The sequence below is a fragment of the Salmo trutta genome, chromosome 7 (genome assembly GCF_901001165.1).
Source record: "Salmo trutta chromosome 7, fSalTru1.1, whole genome shotgun sequence".
Taxonomy (NCBI): Eukaryota; Metazoa; Chordata; class Actinopteri; order Salmoniformes; family Salmonidae; genus Salmo; species Salmo trutta.
In genome coordinates this window covers 38,118,810-38,139,598 of record NC_042963.1, presented here as the reverse complement: position 1 = coordinate 38,139,598, position 20,789 = coordinate 38,118,810, and the positions used below count along the sequence as shown (strand labels likewise).

The 20,789-nt window shown below is 42.1% G+C and overlaps 2 long non-coding RNA genes across 2 annotated transcripts in view; both read right to left on the bottom strand.

The window, feature by feature from the left end:
- The window catches only part of LOC115197357 (uncharacterized), a 445,749-nt gene that overhangs the window by 406,376 nt on the left and 18,584 nt on the right, over positions 1-20,789 (bottom strand). The window lies entirely within an intron of this gene.
- Positions 7,311-8,850, bottom strand: LOC115197358 (uncharacterized). Its single transcript, XR_003879006.1, has 2 exons — positions 8,568-8,850; positions 7,311-8,403 (listed from the first exon to the last, which is right to left on the bottom strand). It is a non-coding gene; the product is annotated as an uncharacterized LOC115197358 (long non-coding RNA).

Below are 20,789 nucleotides of genomic sequence, written 5' to 3'. Positions count from 1 at the left end.
AGTAAGCTTTAGTTGTCTTTTTGCACTGAGTCAATTCCTCATGCTGCTGTTTCCAACGTCTTATCATCGACTCATTAAGACCAAGCTCCCGTGCAGCGGCTCTATTTCCCTTTTCCAACAGCCAGATCAATTGCCTTCAACTTGAAAGCTGCATCATATGCATTTCTCCGTGTCTTTGCCATGATGAGGGTGACAAAATGACTACCGTAATCAGAATGATGGGAAGTTTGAGAGCGCTCTATTTAATCTAAACAGTAAACAAAAAAGTTGTTTGACCTTAACCCGTTAGGCAATTTCATTGGTCTAATGAAAGCTTCATGCCGCCAGAAAACTGAGCACGTAACAGAATGTGTTTTTTTGGGAGAAAAAAATTGAAAGCTGGAAAAATCCATATATTAGCCGCGTCATTGTTTAAGCCGCGAGGTTCAAAGCGTGGGAAAAAAGTTGCGGCTTATAGTCCGGAAATTACGGTATCCTGAATATGTACACAGGTATATTTGCCCATTATTCTACACACTGGTTATTATTCTAATGAGCTCCGCACCTATACAAACCACATTTGGTTGGTCCTGACCAGACCAAATCTGAACCAATCACAGACGTCCATGTTTCACAAGTTTGGAAAGCACAGTACAGCATAGTAGCATAGAATAATACATTATACTGTACTGTACTATATGGTACACTACTCTACTTTTTTACTGCACTGTTCTCTACTGTACTGGCGTCTATGATTAGTTCAGACTTGGTCGTCGGTGCTCAGTGGGTGAGGATACTTCTTACAGTAAATGGAAAAAGGGTAGGTTGTAGGTGTCATGGTGTGTGTCAGTAAGAGGTGACATTAAATGGAGAGAAAGAAGAGAGAGCTGCAGAGAGAGTGAGGGGTTGTCCAGACTGTTTTCCAAGTCTGGCTTTGACCACCAGATGACAGAAGGAGAAAGACAACAGTTATGAGCTGAACATAACAGTATGCCAGAGGAAGGGAGGACAGTAGCAGGTGAAGTGAATCAACTGTGGTTTGTGACTACTATGATTTCGCATTGTAGCTAATTCAATTGCAGAAATTCCGTTACAGATTTTTGGGTAATTCTGTTACCGATTACCGTAAATAAATAAACAAATATTTCAGACTCTCCTTTACTCTGATCCCCTTTCCTCTCTTCTGTTGTCCTCTTTCCTCACCATGCACACTGCTCGCCACAGACACTCCTCTAATTCCCCCCCTCTCCACAGGGCCCTGGCACCTATTGCTGATTTCATGGATGAACTCTAGCAACAACTCTGGGAGGAACTCTATAACCAGCTGCATGAGTTTGTGCATGACTCAAGAAGAGGACATGGACCAAACGACTGGGACCACAGCTTGTTGTGTTGGTGTTCAGACAGGAATCAGATACTACACTTTCATTTTATTCCATAGACACTTTGTTGTTTACATGTCAGTTCATACTGTAGCAGACACTGTTGTACCATTGTTTGTTATTATTTATATTGTTCATAGATTTTTATATCTACACTCTGACACTCATTTTATTTAATAGGCACTAGTTGTTTACATGTCAATTCTCAACAGACACTTTTGTTTTGTGGTTTACTTTCAGAGACGAGAAACAAGAATATAGGTTAAATCTGTGATGAAAAAGCTCTGTTGGCTTTTCGCAATCTCAATACAAGGTGCATTATATTGAACATTAAGTGCTGACCACATAGAGAAGAGATGTGTGCCACAGACTTTACAGGCTTTCTTTAAAAAAATACATTTTATTTGTCAGAGGAAGGCCCAAAGACATTGTTGAAGACTCCAGTTACCCAAGTCATAGACTGTTCTCTCTGCTTCCACATGACAAGCGGTACCAGAGCTAGGCCCAAAAGGCTCATTGACAGCTTCTACCCCCAAGCCATAAGACTGCTGAACAATGAATCAAAATGGACACCTGAACTATTTACATTGACACCTACCACCTTGTTTTTACACTGCTGCTAGTCACTTTTTATTATCTATGCATAGTCACGTTACCCCTAACCTACATGTACAAATTACCTCAACTAACCTGTGCCCCAGCACATTGACTTGGAACAGGTGTTATGCCGAAAATCTCCCCCCTGCCAGAATCCCCCCCCTTCTAATTTCCTTAATTGTGTGGCTAGAGTCAAATACTTTCTGCGACACACATCAGAGTCAAATACTTTCTATAGAACAAACTTCGTCAGGATAGGCAACCGAAATGAATAATTAATGTATGTGTGTTATATTAAACATAGCGGAGAGAGTAAAATGTTGGCAAGCAATAAACATTTCAGAACAATTATGGCTGAATTATTATACTTACACTTTCATAAATACTAGTCGAATAAGACATGGAAAAGATGCATTTTGGCAAAGAGATGCATTTATAGACTAATACAAAATCGGTAGCGGATTTAGGTACGGGCGACATGGGCAGCCGCCTTGGGCGGCATCTTGCCGGGGGCGGCACGGGGCGCCCCCAGGTGCAGACGGGCGCTCGCCCTGGGCGCCATTCAAGCTAGAACCGCCACGTACACTTGAAACAAATAGCCAAACTGAAAACAAAAATGCTTTCTGCTACTAAGATCAGTGAAATGTAGGCTAAACTGACAAAATCTCAACTAGCAAGCAAGTCGCAGCAATGATGAACGCGAGGGGAGAATTCTGGCAGGGGGGAGATTTTCGGCTCAACACCAGTACCCCCTGTATTCACGGTAAGATCTACCTACCCCTGCTGTATTCGACGCATGTGACAAATAACACTTGGTTTGACTGTGTGGTATAGGTCAATCTAGGGCTGCGGCAGTCACAAAACTTTGTCAGGCGGTTGTTGTCAAGCAAAAGACCGGTCTCACGGTAATTGACCGGTAATTTATATAAACACGTTTAGCATCTCCAGACCTCCACGCATACAAGCTGCTGATACAGGCTTTTTTACATTTCGATTTTCCAAAGTCTTATAAATCAATGTAATAATATACACCATCACAATAAATCCATTATTTATTTTCGGCAGATCTAAGGAAACATGATATGAAGAAAATATATTTCAGAAGAACAGAACATGAGTTGGTCTCATTCCAGGGTTTTTCTTTATCTTTACTATTTTTTACATTATAGAATAATAGTGAAGACATCAAAACTATGAAATAACACATATGGAACCATGTAGTAACCAAAAAAAATATTTTATATTTGAGATTCTTCAAAGTAGCCACCCTTTGCACACAATACCCTATAATGACAAAGTGAAAAACAAGTTCAGACATTTTTGCAAATGTATGAAAAATAAAAAAACGGAAATACCTTATTTACATAAGTATTCAGACCCTTTGCTATGAGACTCGAAATTGATCTCAGGTGCATCCTGTTTCCATTGATCATCCTTGAGATGTTTCTACAACTTCATTGGAGTCCACCAGTGGTAAATTCAATTGATTGGACAAGATTTGGAAAGGCACACACCTGTCTAGATAAGGTCCCACAGTTGACAGTGCATGTCAAAGCAAAAATGAAGCCATGAGGTAGAAGGAATTGTCCATAGAGCTCCGATACAGGATTGTGTCGAGGCACAGATCTGGGGAAGGGTAGCAAAACATTTCTGCCGCATTGAGGGTCCCCAAGAACACAATGGCCTCTATCATTCTTAAATGGAAGAAGTTTGGAACCACCAAGACTCTTCCTAGAGGTGGCCACCCGGCGAAACTGAGCAATCAGGGAAGAAAGGTCTTGGTCAGGGATGACAGAGCTCCAGAGTTCCTCTGTGGAGATGGGAGAACCTTCCAGAAGGACAACCATCTCTGCAGTACTTCACCAATCATGCTTTTATGGGAGAGTGGCCAGACGGAAGCCACTCCTCAATAAAAAGAAAATGACAGCCCACTTGGAGTTTGCCAAAAGGCACCTGAAAGGACTCTCAGACCATGAGAAACAAGATTCTCTGGTCTGATGAAACCAAGATTGAACTCTGGAGAGACCTCTGGAGAGACCTGAAAATAGCTGTGTAGCGATGCTCCCCATCCAACCTGACAGAGCTTGAGAGGATCAGCAGAGAAGAATAGGAGAAACTCCCCAAATACAGGTGTGCCAAGCTTGTAGCATCATACCCAAGAAGACTTGAGGCTGTAATTGCTGCTAAAGGTGCTTCAACAAAGACTGAGTAAAGGGTCTGAATACTTATGTAAATGTGATATTGTTTTTGGGGCATTTGAGAGATTGGGATCCACCCTTTAAAAAGAGCACAGTGCCAACTACAGAACAGAAGCAGATTAACAACCAAAAGCATTTCCAACGCCCTCACTTCAATTCTATTGTGTGCTGTTATTTAAAAAAAAAACTAAAATCTTGCATATCTTAATTTATACTGAACAAAAATATAAACACAACAGGCAACGATTTCAACACGTTACAGTTCATATAAGGAAATCAGTCAATTGAAATGAATTCATTAGGCCCTAATCTATGGATTTCACATGACTGGGCAGGGACACAGCCATAGGTGGGCCTAGGAGGGCATCCACTGGGCAGCCAGGCCCAGCCAATCAGAATGTTTTTTTTTATAGACAGAAATTCTACTCAGTTTCATCAGCTGTCCGGGTGTCTGGTCTCAGACAATCCCACAGTTGAAGAAGCCGGATGTAGAGATCCGGGGCTGGCGTGGTTACAAGTGGTCTGCGGTTGTGAGGCCGGTTGGACGTCCTGCCAAATTCTCCAAAACTACATTATAGTAGAGAAAAGAACATTACATTTTCTGGCAACAGCTCTGATGGAAATTCCTGCTGTCAGCATGCCAATTGCACACTCCCTGTAAACTTGAGACATCTGTAGCATTATGTTGTGTGACAAAACTGCACATTTTAGAGTGGCCTTTTATTGTCCCCAGCACAAGGTGCACCTGTATAATGATCATGCTGTTTAATCAGCTTCTTGATATGCCACACCCATCTCATGGATAGATTATCTTGGCAAAGGAGAAATGCTCACTAACAGGGATGTAAACACATTTGTGTACAACATTTGAGAGAAATAAGCTTTTGTGTGCTTCGGCTCATGAAACATGGGACCAACAATTTACATTTTGCGTTTATATTTTGTTCAGTATATTTCCACAATTACCAAATAATATGTGTAATAATGTAGGCCATTCATACGAAGGATTGTTACCTATAACCAGGAGTGGCATTACAATTTATTTAGCTTTTTTTGGCAAGCAATTATTATTTTGGGGAAATACTATTATTGTGATTCATCCTATACTGTCTCTAACATCATTACCTCTTAGCAACAGATGTGGGATACATACACTCTCCCCACAATCAACCAAGAGAAGACTTGATGTGCATATACAGTTGGAGCTGTTTGAGAAGGCATGCAAAATGTATCAAGAATAGGGAGATTTGCTTAACCAAATGTAAAGTTCTAGCTGACACACACACACACACACACACACACACACAGGTCCCCAGTTGTGACCATTTTCCCAAGCATCTCTGAGCAGTTTTTATTATTTTGTGCCACCAGGGCACCAATAATTTGCCACCTTTCTGATTGTACGAATGTGACCCCCTCCCAATGGGTTACTGTAGCTGGTGTCTCTAGAATTCCCACTGGTTAGGTACAAGGTCATCAAGGTTCTCATTAGCAGCGAGAAATTCCTTATACATTATGCTCGCCCACCCGGGGGCTTTGACTTTGTTGGTCCTTGAGGGGGCGGTGCTACTTTAAAGGGTCTCTAATATGTGAAATTAGTTTAGATTTTGAATGGCGCATCATCAAAATGGGCAGGAACAGGGTCAGGTGAAAAAGACAAAGCGAACAGCGACCACTTTCCTGTTTGTTCGTTTTTTACCTCTGCCGGGTAAGCTACTCTGGTTATTTCATTCCACACATCAACCACTGTTTGAGGAGCATGCAACCTCTGAGGTGACATCCCGCCCAAAGTCTGTATACCATGGGCTCTCCAACCCTGTTCCTGCAACTACCCAGTGTTTAATATGGGAAACCAAGTGAAAACTGTTCGGGAACATCGATAGTAATACGTTTTCACAACTAAACATATTTCATTAAACTGTTGACAGCTCCTCTCTTCGTGCGCTCGAGAAAGGAACGAAGGAGAGAGGGGAATGGACAGTGGTGAGATATTCTGTAGCTAAGGTAATGTTTCAGCCTATTAATTCTGAAAAAAAGTGCCCTATTACTAGACTATTCAAAATCAAATACAAATTCCCTATAAATTGTAGGCCAACTCTGTAAACTGCCCTACACAATTAATAAACCAATAGCATCGCCTTGGCCTGTATGTTCTCTCCCAGACTCATGAACATAATGTTTGGAGCATAGCATAAGAACCAGTCCATCCAGTATGCATAATAATAGTCCACACTCAAAGAAGATTACTGTAATTTATTTAATATTAGAGTATAGGCTACACCAATTATGTACCAACAACATCTTAAATCTGTATGAAATAATATGCGGTAGGCTACAGTGGCTTGCGAAAGTATTCAACCCCTTGGCATTTTTCCTATTTTGTTGCCTTACAACCTGGAATTAAGATGGATTTTGGAGGGGTTTGTATCACTTGACTTACACAACATGCCTATCACTTTGAAGATGCAAAAAAAATGTAACTGTGAAGCAAACTGGTGTACAGCAATCTTTAAGTCATACCACAGATTCTCAATTGGATTGAGGTCTGGGCTTTGACTAGGCCATTCCGAGACGTTTAAATGTTTCTCCTTAAACGACTCGAATGTTGCTTTAGCAGTATGCTTAGGGTCATTGTCCTGTTGGAAGGTGAACCTTCGTCCCAGTCTCAAATCTCTGGAAGACAAACAGGTTTCCCTCAAGAACTTTGTGTGGGGATGGTGTTCTCGGGGGTGATATGAGGTGTTGGGTTTGTGCCAGACATAGCATTTTCCTTGATGGCCAAAAATCTACATTTTAGTCTCATCTGACCAGAGTACTTTCTTCCATATGTTTGGGGAGTCTCCCACATTCCTTTTGGCGAACACCAATTTTTTTCTTTAGGCAATGGCTTTTTCTGGCCACTCTTCCGTAAAGTCCAGCTCTGTGGAGTGTATGGCTTAAGGTGGTCCTATGCACAGATACTCCAATCCCCTCTGGAGCTTTGCAGATCCTTCAGGGTTATCGTTGGTCTCTTTGTTGCCACTCTGATTAATGCCCTCCTTGCCTGGTCCGTGAGTTTTTGTGGGTGGCCCTCTCTTGGCAGGTTTGTTGTGGTGCCATATTATTTCAATTTTTTAATAATGGATTCTCTGTGGGATGTTCAAAGTTTCAGATATTTTTTTTTATAACCCAACCCTGATCTCTATTTCTCCTCAACTTTGTGTATGCATAAGCCCTAACATGTGAATGGGTATTTTGAATTAATCATCGCCTTAGAAAGCGCTGCCCATTTTATTGTGTTAGGTTTGCTTTGAAACAACATCTACAACAACCATGTACATGTATTCCACTCAGTTTCAACCTTTTGCTGAACTTCTTTCTTGAAATTGATCAATTACAGTGAGGTGAGTTTTAAAAGAACATACTTACTGTTTTGATGGTACGTGTTTGATGTGATTTTAGATTGTATTTGCATTGATGTCAGTGGTTAGAGGGACAATAGAGTACCAGGCCATTAGAGACCTGTTGATTGCGATCGAGTTGAGTACTACCAACGCATGTCCAGAGTGCATAAGAGGATATTACCGTGAATCAACAGTCACATGGAATTTTACTGTGGTCATGACTGCCGGTGTGGCGGTGATACAGTCACTGCAACAGGCCTAGTTCAAGCTTATCTAAATTACTGCACACTAAGATGTCATAGAATCAGGTTTCATTTAATCAACAAAATTAAGACTCTACATTTTGGTTCACAGTGCACACAAAGAACTGAGCGTCCATCACGTGTGTGTGTGTGCAGTCCAAACAAAGGCCTATTCTGCATGATTTGCTGGCTCACGTTGAGTTGTCCTCTCCTAACCATGTCATCTTGCCATGGCACACATACTTCCTCTCAAGAAGTCCCTGAGCTTGTTTCACTTGCAAGCTGTGACGCCCTGGCTCGAGAGCATCTCCCTGGATCTTGGAGATTGTTGTCCCCTGCCACAACCCCCCTCCACTCTCCAGGTTGGTAGTTGGGGCGTGTCAGCAAAAGCGGGGGGCATGTATCTTGTGTTTCGCTCATCAGCTTCACCCGTGGAGGACAGGTAGTTGTAGAGGGCCACATGGCTTCAATGTCCTTAGCGTTTTCAGGGGTACACTTGATTGGGCAACCAAGAACTCATCCTTGCAGCCATCATGCCGAATGCATTCTCTATGACTATCCGACGAGAGTGGCGGTAGTTGGCGGTAGTTGTAGGTACGCCCAGGTTCATTGAGATGGACAGCTGTGAATGAGAGGTAACAAGAGAATATACTGTATGTCAGATATAAGCCTTGATAAAAATGCCACTTCTCATATAGAGGTGCACACATGTATGCAGTAAAAAAGGGAAATTAGAAACAGAAAAAGTGAAATTAATTCCAACATCCTATTATCAACATACAGTACCTGGATAAGGGCGCATGAGGTTCTCATGAAGGGGGAATCTCCCAGTAAAACATGAGGACTTGGCGTTGTGGTACCTGGCAGGACAGCTGGCGGTGGTAAATCGAGGGTCTTCTGCAGCAGTTTGGACCCAAAATAACTCTTAAAACATTGCTCTCTTGGCCGTATGACCAGACATCCACCATTTTGTGAACCTGTAGCGGGCATCCCACACTGCTATCAAGATTACGTTAATGGAGTGGGTGCCTTTGTAGTTGATGTAGACTCTTAGCTTTTAAGGGACACCCAATTTGGACAGGTTGGCCGGAGACCCAAAATGTCTCCGTGCAACCCCCCGCATCCCCACCCCACACGGAAACCATGTTTTCCACCCCGCCAAGCAACACAGGTTGGTCGTCAGTCCCCCACCCCTCCCCATGGGTCATTTTAGATGTAAATGCCCAGAGGTTAAAATCAATTTAGGCGTCCAATACAGCAAGAGGCTCCACTGAGCAGGGGATTCCACATGGTTATTTGTTGTCATCATTTAGCAGATTTCTAGTGTATATCCAGGGTGAAAATAAAAGCATCAATATTTTCATTAAAGGAGACTCAGCAAGATGTTGCCTTGAACAGCACTGCAGATATTGAGATGAGCGCGATGCAAAACTTTGCCGTCACACAGAGTATTTGCACATGTGCATGGGTGGGCTTCACGCTGCTACAATGGGATAGCTACGGGAGCAAAACATTGGAGAAGTTAGCCTCGCACTTCAACGCTCTTAGTTGTTGAGGAAATTGACCCACTACTGTGGTTTACATCGTGCAGCTACGTCATCTCACTGAGTCTACTTCTAAAGCGAAAGCCCTGGTTGTCACCTGTCAACACCAAATGCAACATGTTGGTCGAGCTGGAAGATAACATATGGAACATGTTTTTACATTTTGCAACAAATTAATAAACATATCTGGTAAGAAACTGAACAAATCTACGAATAATGTGTCCCTGTATACATAACACACATATTCCTTATACACACACACTACATAAACAGTACGCACTTGTTGTGAAATTCAATTTGTACGTTCAATTCAAAGAGCCTAAACATCCAGACTGCCATCAACTGCCAAGTAGTAGTAGTAGTAGACCAGCCAGATCATAACAGCTATCCATTGTCCAATACACTGCAGCTGTAGATCCCTGCTGTTTCACTGTGTGTAACCTATCGCTGTTTCTTTCTAGGCCTACGTCTCTACCTCCCCTTCATCATTCCCCTCATCAAACACCACAGGACATACCTGCTCTTTCAATCCCATGTATCTTCCCTCACACTCACACACACACTCACACTCAGCAGAAGAGAATACCATCTAATTATCTCACTCACTGTCACACCCCCTCCCCTCCCCCTCTGTCTAGCCAGGGAGATGTATGGAGATTCATTATGTGGGTGACTCACTCTCATGTTCCTCCTCAGTGTCAGTCAGTCTGTCTGGCAAGGCAAAGGCATGCAGGCTGGGTGGGTGGCTGGCTGGCTGGGGTTAAGTGAGCCGGTAAATTATTTGGCCTGTGATTGTGTGAGCGCTGTAAGGGCGCGACCCTCAAGTCTGTCCGGAACACAGTGTCTGCCTGCTGCTGTCACACAACCCAGCACCCCAGAGGGCTTCAGAAACTATTTACACCCCCTGACCTTTTCCACATTTTGTTGTTTTACAGCCTGAATTTAAAATGGATTCAATTGAGATGTGACACTAGCTTACACACAATACCCCATAATGTCAAAGTGGAATTATGTCTTGAAATGTTCACAAATTATTTAAAAATGAAAAGCTGAAATGTCTTGAGTCAATACATATTCAACCCTTTTGTTATGGCAAGCCTAAATAAGTTCAGAATAAAACATTTGCTTAACAAGTCACATAAGTTGCATGGTCTCACTCGGTTTGCAATAATAGTGTTTAACATGATTTTTTTTTATATTTACCTAATCTCTGTACCCCACACATACAATTGTCTGTAAGGTCCGTCAGTCGAGCAGTGAATTTCAAACACAGATTCAACCACAAAGACCAGGGAGGTTTTCCAATGCCTCACCAAGGGCACCTGACTTTAAAACAGTTAGATTTTAATAGTTGTGATATGAGAACACTGAGGATGGATAATTTTTTTACATTTACATTTTAGTCATTTAGCAGACACTCTTATCCAGAGCGACTTACAGTAGTGAATGCATACATTTCATACATATTTTTTTTTTCCATACTGGCCCCCCGTGGGAATCGAACCCACAACCCTGGCGTTGCAAACACCATGCGGGCGTTGCAAACACCATGCTCTACCAACTGAGCCACAGGGAAGGCTATAACATAGTAATTACTCCACAATACTAACCTAAATGACAGAGTGAAAAGGAAGCTGGTACAGAAAGAATATTCCAAAACATGCATCATGTTTGCAACAAAAGAAAACTGCAAGAAATGTGGCAAAGAAATTAACTTTATATCCTAAATACAAAGTGTTACGTTCGGGGCAAATCCAGCACAACACATCACTCTTCATATTTTCAAGCATGGTGGAGGCTGCATCATGTCATGTGTATACTTGTCAGCTGCAAGGACTAGGGAGTTTTTTTTGGGGATAAAAATAAACAGAATCGAGCTAAGCACAGGCAAAATACTAGAGGACTAACCTGGTTCAGTCTGTTTTCCAACAGACACTGGGATACAAACTCACCTTTCAGCAGGACAACAACCTAAAACACAAGGCCAAATATACACTGGAGTTGCTTACCAAGACAACATTCAATGTTCTTGAGTGGCCTTGTTACAGTTCTGACTTAAACCAGCTTGAAAATCTATGCCAAGACTTGAAAATGGCTGTCTAACAACGATCATCAACCAACTTGAAGAATCTTTAAAAGAATAATGAACAAATATTGTACAATCCAGGTGTGCATAGCTCTTAGAGACTTACCCAGAAAGACTCACAGCTATAAATCGCTGGCAAAGGTGATTCTAACATGTATTGACTCAGGGGTGTGAATACTTATGTAAATGGTTATTTCTATGTTTCATTTTCAATAAATTTGCAACAAAAATTTGAAAAATATGTTTTCATTTTGTCATTATGGGGTATTGTGTGTAGATGGGTGAGAAAAGTATATATAATCAATTTTGAATTCAAGCTGTAACCCAATGTGGAATAAGTCAAGGGGTATGCATACTTTCTGAAGGCACTGTACACTATCACACTTAAGAGAACAGACACAATTACACACACATTTTCTTAGAAAACATACTAACAGGCTCACTCTCACACGCACACACTCGCCAAACCCTCATTCTCAGAATCACAAATTCTCTCTCTCACACACACATCATTTCTCAAGATAAAACTTGATTGTGTACACCGTACAGTATATCAGAATGGTAAACCGATCCAGTGGGATGCAGTTGCAGCAATCGACAGATCTCTGTTATCCCCGTTCCCCTGGGCTGACCTCCTGGTACGGACCGGCAGAAGGAAAACACTCAGAACTTTGTTATCATGCATTTCTTTGCTCCCAGAGAGCCCTTGTACACATGCCACATCTGGGATAATCATATTTGTAACCATAACAAAGATACGAGGAGGTAAATCAAAGACAGACTTTCCCAGGCCAAGAGAGAAGTGGGATTTTTTCTCAATGAAAAAGCTAAATGGAGTTAACTTGGCATTCATCACATGAGAGAGAGAGAGAGACACAAAGCGAGCTAGAGAGTTAGTTTTGCTTTGAACAAACAAGCACTCATTCGTTTGGTCGTTCTCCCATGGAATCAGACCCTGCCCCATTCCAAACTGAGTGACCTTCCTGAGTCTCCTTTCGCTTTGAAAAACAAAAGGCCTATTCTATATAAGGCATGTTAAAACCCACTGAGTGTGACTGAAAACACAGGTTTTCATTTGTCAATACCAGATCAGTATCTGACCTATAATGGAGTCAGAATACACTTCTACCTGTATAATCATACAATTATCATAACGTCTCTCAATGTTGACCTTTAGAGAGTCATCATCCAACAGGCTGCATTCCATGATAAACTGATAGAAAAGCCATGAATTTAGTCTAGTTGTAAGCCAGGAAGATTAGATTTTTATTTAGCCACATGCAGATGTAGTTTCAGTATACAGTAACATACTTAAGCTCCAACAGTGCAGGTGTGAATGAAACAAAAACAATTCTAAAAACATATTTACAACTGTGGTAATTCTAAATATAAAATGTCCATTGGGGTGTGAGCAGGGTAATGGTCTGTTGAGGGGGAGGAAATGTCCAAAGGGAGAGCAGCGGGGAGGGGGAGTGTGTGGAAGGTATGTGTTACAACCAGGTGTGAGTAAGATACATTTGCACCCAAATATATTGACACCGGTCCACTTTCCTTAAATAACTCCCTATTTCTTCTAAAATGGGCAAAAGTATGTTGACACCTGCTTGTCAAACATCTCATTCCAAAATCATGGGCATTAATATGGAGTTGGTCCCCCTGTGCTGCTATAACAGCCTCCACTCTTCTTGGAAGGCTTTCCACTAGATGTTGGAAGACCTGACTTGTTGGAAAGGTGGCATCCTATGACGGTGCCACGTTGAAAGTCTCTGAGCTATTCAGTACGGGCCATTCTACTGCCAATGTATGTCTATGAAGGCTGTGTGCTCGATTTTAAACACCTGTCAGCAACGGGTGTGGTGGAAATAGCCAAATCCACTCATTTGAAGGCCATGTAGTGTATGTTGAAATATATACTGCTCAAAAAAATAAAGGGAACACTTAAACAACACAATGTAACTCCAAGTCAATCACACTTCTGTGAAATCAAACTGTCCACTTAGGAAGCAACAATGATTGACAATAAATGTCACATGCTGTTGTGCAAATGGAATAGACAACAGGTGGAAATTATAGGCAATTAGCAAGACACCCCCAATAAAGGAGTGGTTCTGCAGGTGGGGACCACAGACCACTTCTCAGTTCCTATGCTTCCTGGCTGATGTTTTGGTCATTTTTGAATGCTGGCGGTGCTTTCACTCTAGTGGTAGCATGAGACGGAGTCTACAACCCACACAAGTGGCTCAGGTAGTGCAGCTCATCCAGGATGGCACATCAATGCGAGCTGTGGCAAGAAGGTTTGCTGTGTCTGTCAGCGTAGTGTCCAGAGCATGGAGGCGCTACCAGGAGACAGGCCAGTACATCAGGAGACGTGGAGGAGGCCGTAGGAGGGCAACAACCCAGCAGCAGGACCTCTACCTCCGCCTTTGTGCAAGGAGGAGCACTGCCAGAGCCCTGCAAAATGACCTCCAGCAGGCCACAAATGTGCATGTGTCTGCTCAAACGGTCAGAAACAGACTCCATGAGGGTGGTATGAGGGCCCGACGTCCACAGGTAGGGGTTGTGCTTACAGCCCAACACCGTGCAGGACGTTTGGCATTTGCCAGAGAACACCAAGATTGGCAAATTCGCCACTGGCGCCCTGTGCTCTTCACAGATGAAAGCAGGTTCACACGGAGCACGTGACAGACGTGACAGTCTGGAGACACCATGGAGAACGTTCTGCTGCCTGCAACATCCTCCAGCATGACCGGTTTGGCGGTGGGTCAGTCATGGTGTGGGGTGGCATTTCTTTGGGGGGCCGCACAGCCCTCCATGTGCTCGCCAGAGGTAGCTTGACTGCCATTAGGTACCGAGATGAGATCCTCAGACCCCTTGTGAGACCATATGCTTGTGCGGTTGGCCTTGGGTTCCTCCTAATGCAAGACAATGCTAGACCTCATGTGGCTGGAGTGTGTCAGCAGTTCCTGCAAGAGGAAGGCATTGATGCTATGGACTGGCCCGCCCGTTCCCCAGACCTGAATCCAATTGAGCACATCTGGGACATCATGTCTCGCTCCATCCACCAATGCCACATTGCACCACAGACTGTCCAGGAGTTGGCAGATGCTTTAGTCCAGGTCTGGGAGGAGATCCCTCAGGAGACCATCCGCCACCTCATCAGGAGCATGCCCAGGCGTTGTAGGGAGGTCATACAGGCACGTGGAGGCCACACACACACTACTGAGCCTCATTTTGACTTGTTTTTAGGACATTACATCAAAGTTGGATCAGCCTGTAGTGTGGTTTTCCACTTTAATTTTGAGTGTGACTCCAAATCCAGACATCCATGGGTTGATAAATTGGATTTCCATTGATTATTTTTGTGTGATTTTGTTGTCAGCACATTCAACTATGTAAAGATAAAAGTATTTAATAAGATTATTTCATTCATTCAGATCTAGGATGTGTTATTTTAGTGTTCCCTTTATTTTTTTGAGCAGTGTATTTAAAAAAAATGGTCACCATACCTTGTTCTTGGATTTTCAACATTGCAGGGCCAATTGTATTTTTGTAAACTTAAGTTTACAATTTTTATTTAGAAAATGAAGACAAATGGCATTGACATAATTATTAGCACCCCAGAGTAGGCTTGGGAGTTATACCATATAGAGCTCGCCAACTTGTTGTCCTAAAGAACAGAAATGAGTTACCTCTGGTTCGTTCAGCCATTCCTATGGAGGAAATTAATGGGGAAAGAATTGGGTATTGGGATCAATGTCGAAATTAAGGTCTGAGGTTAGCACAGGCTTAGGAGATCTTATACATTTTGTTCTATGAAATATCAGTCAGTTAACATGACCTTTATGAATAATACATAAATGCTTCAAAATTCACAAAAAGTAACATTAGCTGATTAACATTATCTCATAGAACAAAATATAAGATCTCAGAAGCCTGTGTTACCACAGAACTTACTTCTGAGGTTTATCAAACCCACCCCCCCAAAAAAATTATCCCCATAGATTTTGGCAAACAAACCATAGCGAAGTTGCGGCCTACAAAAATACGCAATTACTATTGCTCTCTATACCGGGGTATTTTGAAATACCGACAGTATGATTTTCAATACCGTCCCTTTTAAAACATTTTTTTTTTTTTAATTGAGCCAGTCACATGGTATGTTTGCTTACAAAGAGCAAACTGAAGTTTCATGATGTGACTGTTGAGCAGCACAAGAGAGGTTATAAAGTTACACTAGAAATTCACTACTAAATGTTCACCAGCTAAATATCCTATACAGTGCCTTCAGAATGTATTCACACCCCCTTCCTTTTTTGACATTTTGTCGTTACAGCCCGAATTAAAAATGTATTAAATTTAGATTTTGTGTCACTGATCTACATACAATACCTCATAAACTCAAAGTGGAATTTTATTTGCAGAATAAAACAAAATGTATTAATAGAAAATGTTAAGCTGAAATGTCTTGAGTATTCAACCCCTTTGTTACGGCAAGCCTCAATAAGTTAATGAGTAAAAATGTGCTTAACAAATCCCATAATAAAAAGGTACATGGACTCATTCTGTGTTCAATAATAGTGGTTAACATGGGTTTGTATGATGATCCAATCTCTGTACCCCACACATATCGATAATTGTAAGGTCCCTCAATCGAGTAGTGAATTTCAAGCACAGATTCAACCAAATCAAATGTTATTTGTCACATGCGCCGAATACAACTGGTGTAGACTTTACCATGAAATGCTTGCTTATGAGCCCTTCCCAACAATACAGTTTAAAAAAAATGATAACAAGGAATAAAATACAACTTCTACCAATCAACAATCAATTTAAAGCAATTCTACCCTGCTCTTTACTTCTCAGAGGCTCTTCCTGACACATCTCGTATGCATACATTTCTAGACAATCTGAACATCCCCTGTCCCAATTCAGATGAACAAACTTACATGGATGCCTCAATAAGTGATGATGAATCTACTCTGGCAATCCAGTCCATGCAGAGTGGTAAAGCTCCTGGGCCTGATGGCTTGCCTACTGAATTCTATAAAGCATTCTCTTCTAAACTAACCCCTATCCTCAGCTCAATGTACAATGAAATCCTTCCTAGTCAGAAACTGCCCCAGACGACTATTTCAGTTTTGCTTAAAAAGGACAAGAATCCCCTAAACTTTGGCTCATACCGCCCTATAAGCCTTTTGTGCTGCAATTATAAAATTCTCACTAAGGTCCTCTCACGCCGTTTAGAAACAGTGATGACTAATGTAATTAACTCTGACCAACCCGGATTTATCTCAGGTAGGCAATCTTTCGATAATATGCGGCGGCTATTTAAAAGTTCTTTACACTGCCCACCCAACTCTACAGCCAGAGGTCGTCAGCTCTCTTGATGCTGAGAAGGCTTTCGACCGGGTTAAGGGAATAACTATTTACAGTACTAGAGATCTGGGTTTGGCCCGTCATTCCTTTCCTGGATTAAGATGTTGTACTTGTCCCCAGTGGCTTCTGTTCACACCAACAACGTTACCTCCAGCTATTTCCCTCTCCACAAGGGGGCCAGGCAGGGTTTCTGTTTATCCCCTTTCCTATTTGTTATGGCTATTGAGCCTCTTGCTATCGGCCCTGCGCACGGAGGAGATGATTAAGGGAATACTAAGGGGCGACATAACTCACAAGGTGTCCTTATATGCAGACGATCTTCTTTTATACATCTCTAACCCTGGAGTGTATACCCCATCTCTTGGACATGCTACAAGGTTTTGGGATATTCTCTGGTTATAAATTAAACCTAACAAAAAGCGTGCTGCTCCCCATTAATCAGTTAACAGAAGGAATTGGGTATGCCAATTCCCCATTCATGGTGGAGCATCAGGTCTTTACTTATTTGGGGATAAAGGTCACACGCTCATTTAGGGTCTGTTTAAACATAACTTCAAAAACACTCCAGGAGCACACTTAGCAGGATTTTATAAAGGTGGTTGTCTATTCCCATTTTATTAGCAGGTCACAATTCTGATAAGATGACTGTACTACCTAGGGATTTTGTACTTATTCCAAATGATTCCTTTTTTTTGTTGCCAAAGTCGATGTTCAAACAACTGGACAGGTACTTTTCCAACTTCATTTGGAATAAGTCAAATCCATGAAGGAGAAAGGTACAATACCAGTCAAAAGTTTGGACAACTAGTCATCAAGGGCTTTTCTTTATTTTTACTATTTTCTACATTGTAGAATAATAGTGAAGACATCAAAACTATGAAATAATGTAGTAACCAAAAATAAGTGTTAAACAAATCAAAATATATTGAATATTTCAGATTCTTCAAAGTAGCCACCCTTTGCCTTGACAGTTTTGCACACTCTTGGCATTCTCTCAACCACCTTCATGAGGTAGCCACCTTTCAATTCACAGGTGTGCATTGTTCAAATTTAATTTGTGGAATTTCTTTCCTTCTTAATGCGTTTGAGCCAATCAGTTGTGTTGTGACAAGGTAGGGGGTATACAGAAGATGGTCTTTTACCAAATAGGGCTAAGTCCATATAATGGCAAGAACAGCTCCAATAAGCAAAGACAAATGAGAATTCATCATTACTTTAAGACATGAAGGTCAGTCAATGCAGAACATTTCAAGAACTTTGAAAGTTTCAAGTGCAGTCACAAAAACTATCAAGCGCTTTGATGAAACTGGCTCTCATGAGGACCGCCACAGGTAAGGAAAACCCAGAGTTTCCTCTGCTGCAGAGGATAAGTTCATTCGAGTTACCAGCCTCAGAAATTGCAGCCCAAATAAATGCTTCAGAGTTCAAGTAACAAACACATCTCAACATCAACTGTTCAAAGAACTGTGTGAATCAGTCCTTCATGGCCGAATTTCTGCAAAGACACCATTACTAAAGGACACCAATAAGAAGAAGAGACTTGCTTGGGCCAAGAAACATGAGCAATGGACTTTAGACCGTTGGAAATCTGTCCTTTGTTCTGATTAGTACAAATTTAAGATTTTTGGTTCTAACCGCCATGTCTTTGTGAGAGATGCAGATTAGGTGAACGGATTATCTCTGCATGTGTGGTTCCCACCGTGAAGCGTGGAGGAGGAGGTGTGACGGTGCTTGGCTGGTGACACAGTCTGTGATTTATTTTGAATTCAAGGCACACTTATCCAGCATGGCTACCACAGCATTCTGCAGCAATACGCCATTCCATCTGGTTTGCGCTTAGTGGGACTATCATTTCTTTTTAAACAGGACAATGACCTAACACACCTCCAGGCTGTGTAAGGGCTATTTGACCAAGCAGGAGAGTGATGGAGTACTGCAACAGATAACCTGGCCTCCACAGTCACACGACCTCAACCCAATTGAGATGGTTTGGGACGAGTTGGACCGCAGAGTAAAGGAAAGCAGCCAACAAGTGCTCAGCATATGTGGGAACTCCTTCAAGACTGTTGGAAAAGCATTCCAGATGAAGTTGGTTGAGAGAATGCCAAGCATGTGCAAAGTTGTCAAGGCAAAGTGTAGCTACTTTGAAGAGTCTCAAATATATGTTGATTTGTTTAACACTTTTTTGGTTACTACATGATTCCATATGTGCTATTTCATATTTCTGATGTCTTCACTATTATTCTACAATGTAGAAAATAGAAAAATAAAATAAAAAGCCTTGAATGAGTAGGTGTGTCCAAACGTTTGACTGGTACTGTATATCTAGAGAGACCTAAGCCCGCAGGCAGGCTGGGCCTTCCCAATTTTTTACACTACTACTGGTCAGCAAATATATCTAAATGTGTTTATTGGGTTTCTACATTTGAAAACAAGGATGGTCCAACTGGGCCATCATGGAGTTACAGTCAAGCCTTCCATCTTCTCCTGTCTAGCTCTTGTGCTCCCCATTGCTCATTGAACCTAGGCACCCATATTTTGAATCCCTTAAAATCTGGTCCTAATTCCAAAATCACTTCAGCCTTAAACAAGCAAGCTGCTTTTCTCCATTAACATCTAATCATCTCTTCCCAGCATCGTAGATTGACACGGCATTCCAGTTCTGGCTTAGGAATGGTCTAGTGCTTTTTGTGACCTATTTGTTAACACGTCTCATTCGATACTCTGAGGGTTGACCATAATATTCCCAATACGCACTTTATTAGATTCCTGCAAACTCGCAGCTTTGCCAAAAAACATCTCTTCATTTCCACTCGAGCCCACTAAGTGTCCAGTCGAGAGGTGCTTAGATCTTAACCCGTATCAGAAAGGCACAATCTCCATATTACGGAACATTAATCCGCCTTCCTTGGCAAATACAAAATCTGCATGGGAGCAAGACATGGGTGGCGAGCTACCCGATGATATATAGCAATATAGTATTAAGAGTATCCACACCTCATCATTTTGCTAAGGCATGGGCTCATTCAGTTCAAAGTTTTCAAAGTCTCCATTACTCAAATGACAGATTGGCAAAAATATCCAAATGTTGACCCCAAGTGTTTGAGATGCCACTAGAGTCCAGCAACTTTGAGACACGTTTTGGTTATGCCAATCTTTGAGTGGCTTCTGGGACCCCATTTTTGAGGCACTCGCACCTATGTGTAATACAACTGTTAGCCCCAACCCGTTCACTGCCATATTTGGGATACTTCCCTAGACCAGAATGCTACCACGCATCAGGCGAATGCAATAGCCTTTGTCTCGCTGCTAGCTCGCCGCCTTGTCCTCTTTCACTGGAAGGCTGCAAAGCCGCCCTCCTTTATGCAGTGGGTTAAGGAGGTGGATGTCATCTCTGCCTCTGGAGAAGGTTAGGTACACTGTGCATTGGTCCCGACAAAAGTTAGACTTAACCTGGTCCCCATTAATACAATACGTGGAGAGCCTGTTCTTTTACTTAGTGTAACATGGATATTTTGGTAAGCAATCATGTCTGTTCTAGTGCTATCCTTGTATGATCCCTTGGTGGGTGGGTGGATTGGAGGGAGGGGTGAAATGATGGGAGGGAAGGGTTTAGATGGATGGATGGATGGATGGATGGATGGATGGATGGATGGATGGATGGATGGACAGACGGTTTGGATGGATGGAACGGAGGGAGGGAGGGTTTGGATGGATGGGAGGGAGGAAGGGTTTAGATGGATGGATGGATGGATGGATGGGAGGGAGGGAGGGTTTGGATGGATAGGAGGGAGGAATGAGGGGTTGGGGCTGTACTGTTTTTCTGTTCTCATATCTTATAATCTATTAGTAAAAAAAGAGAGAGAAATAAAATACACAAGAATGGAGCTATATACAGGGAGTACCAGTACCAGATCAATGTGGAGCTATATACAGGGAGTACCAGTACCAGATCAATGTGGAGCTATATACAGGGAGTACCAGTACCAGATCAATGTGGAG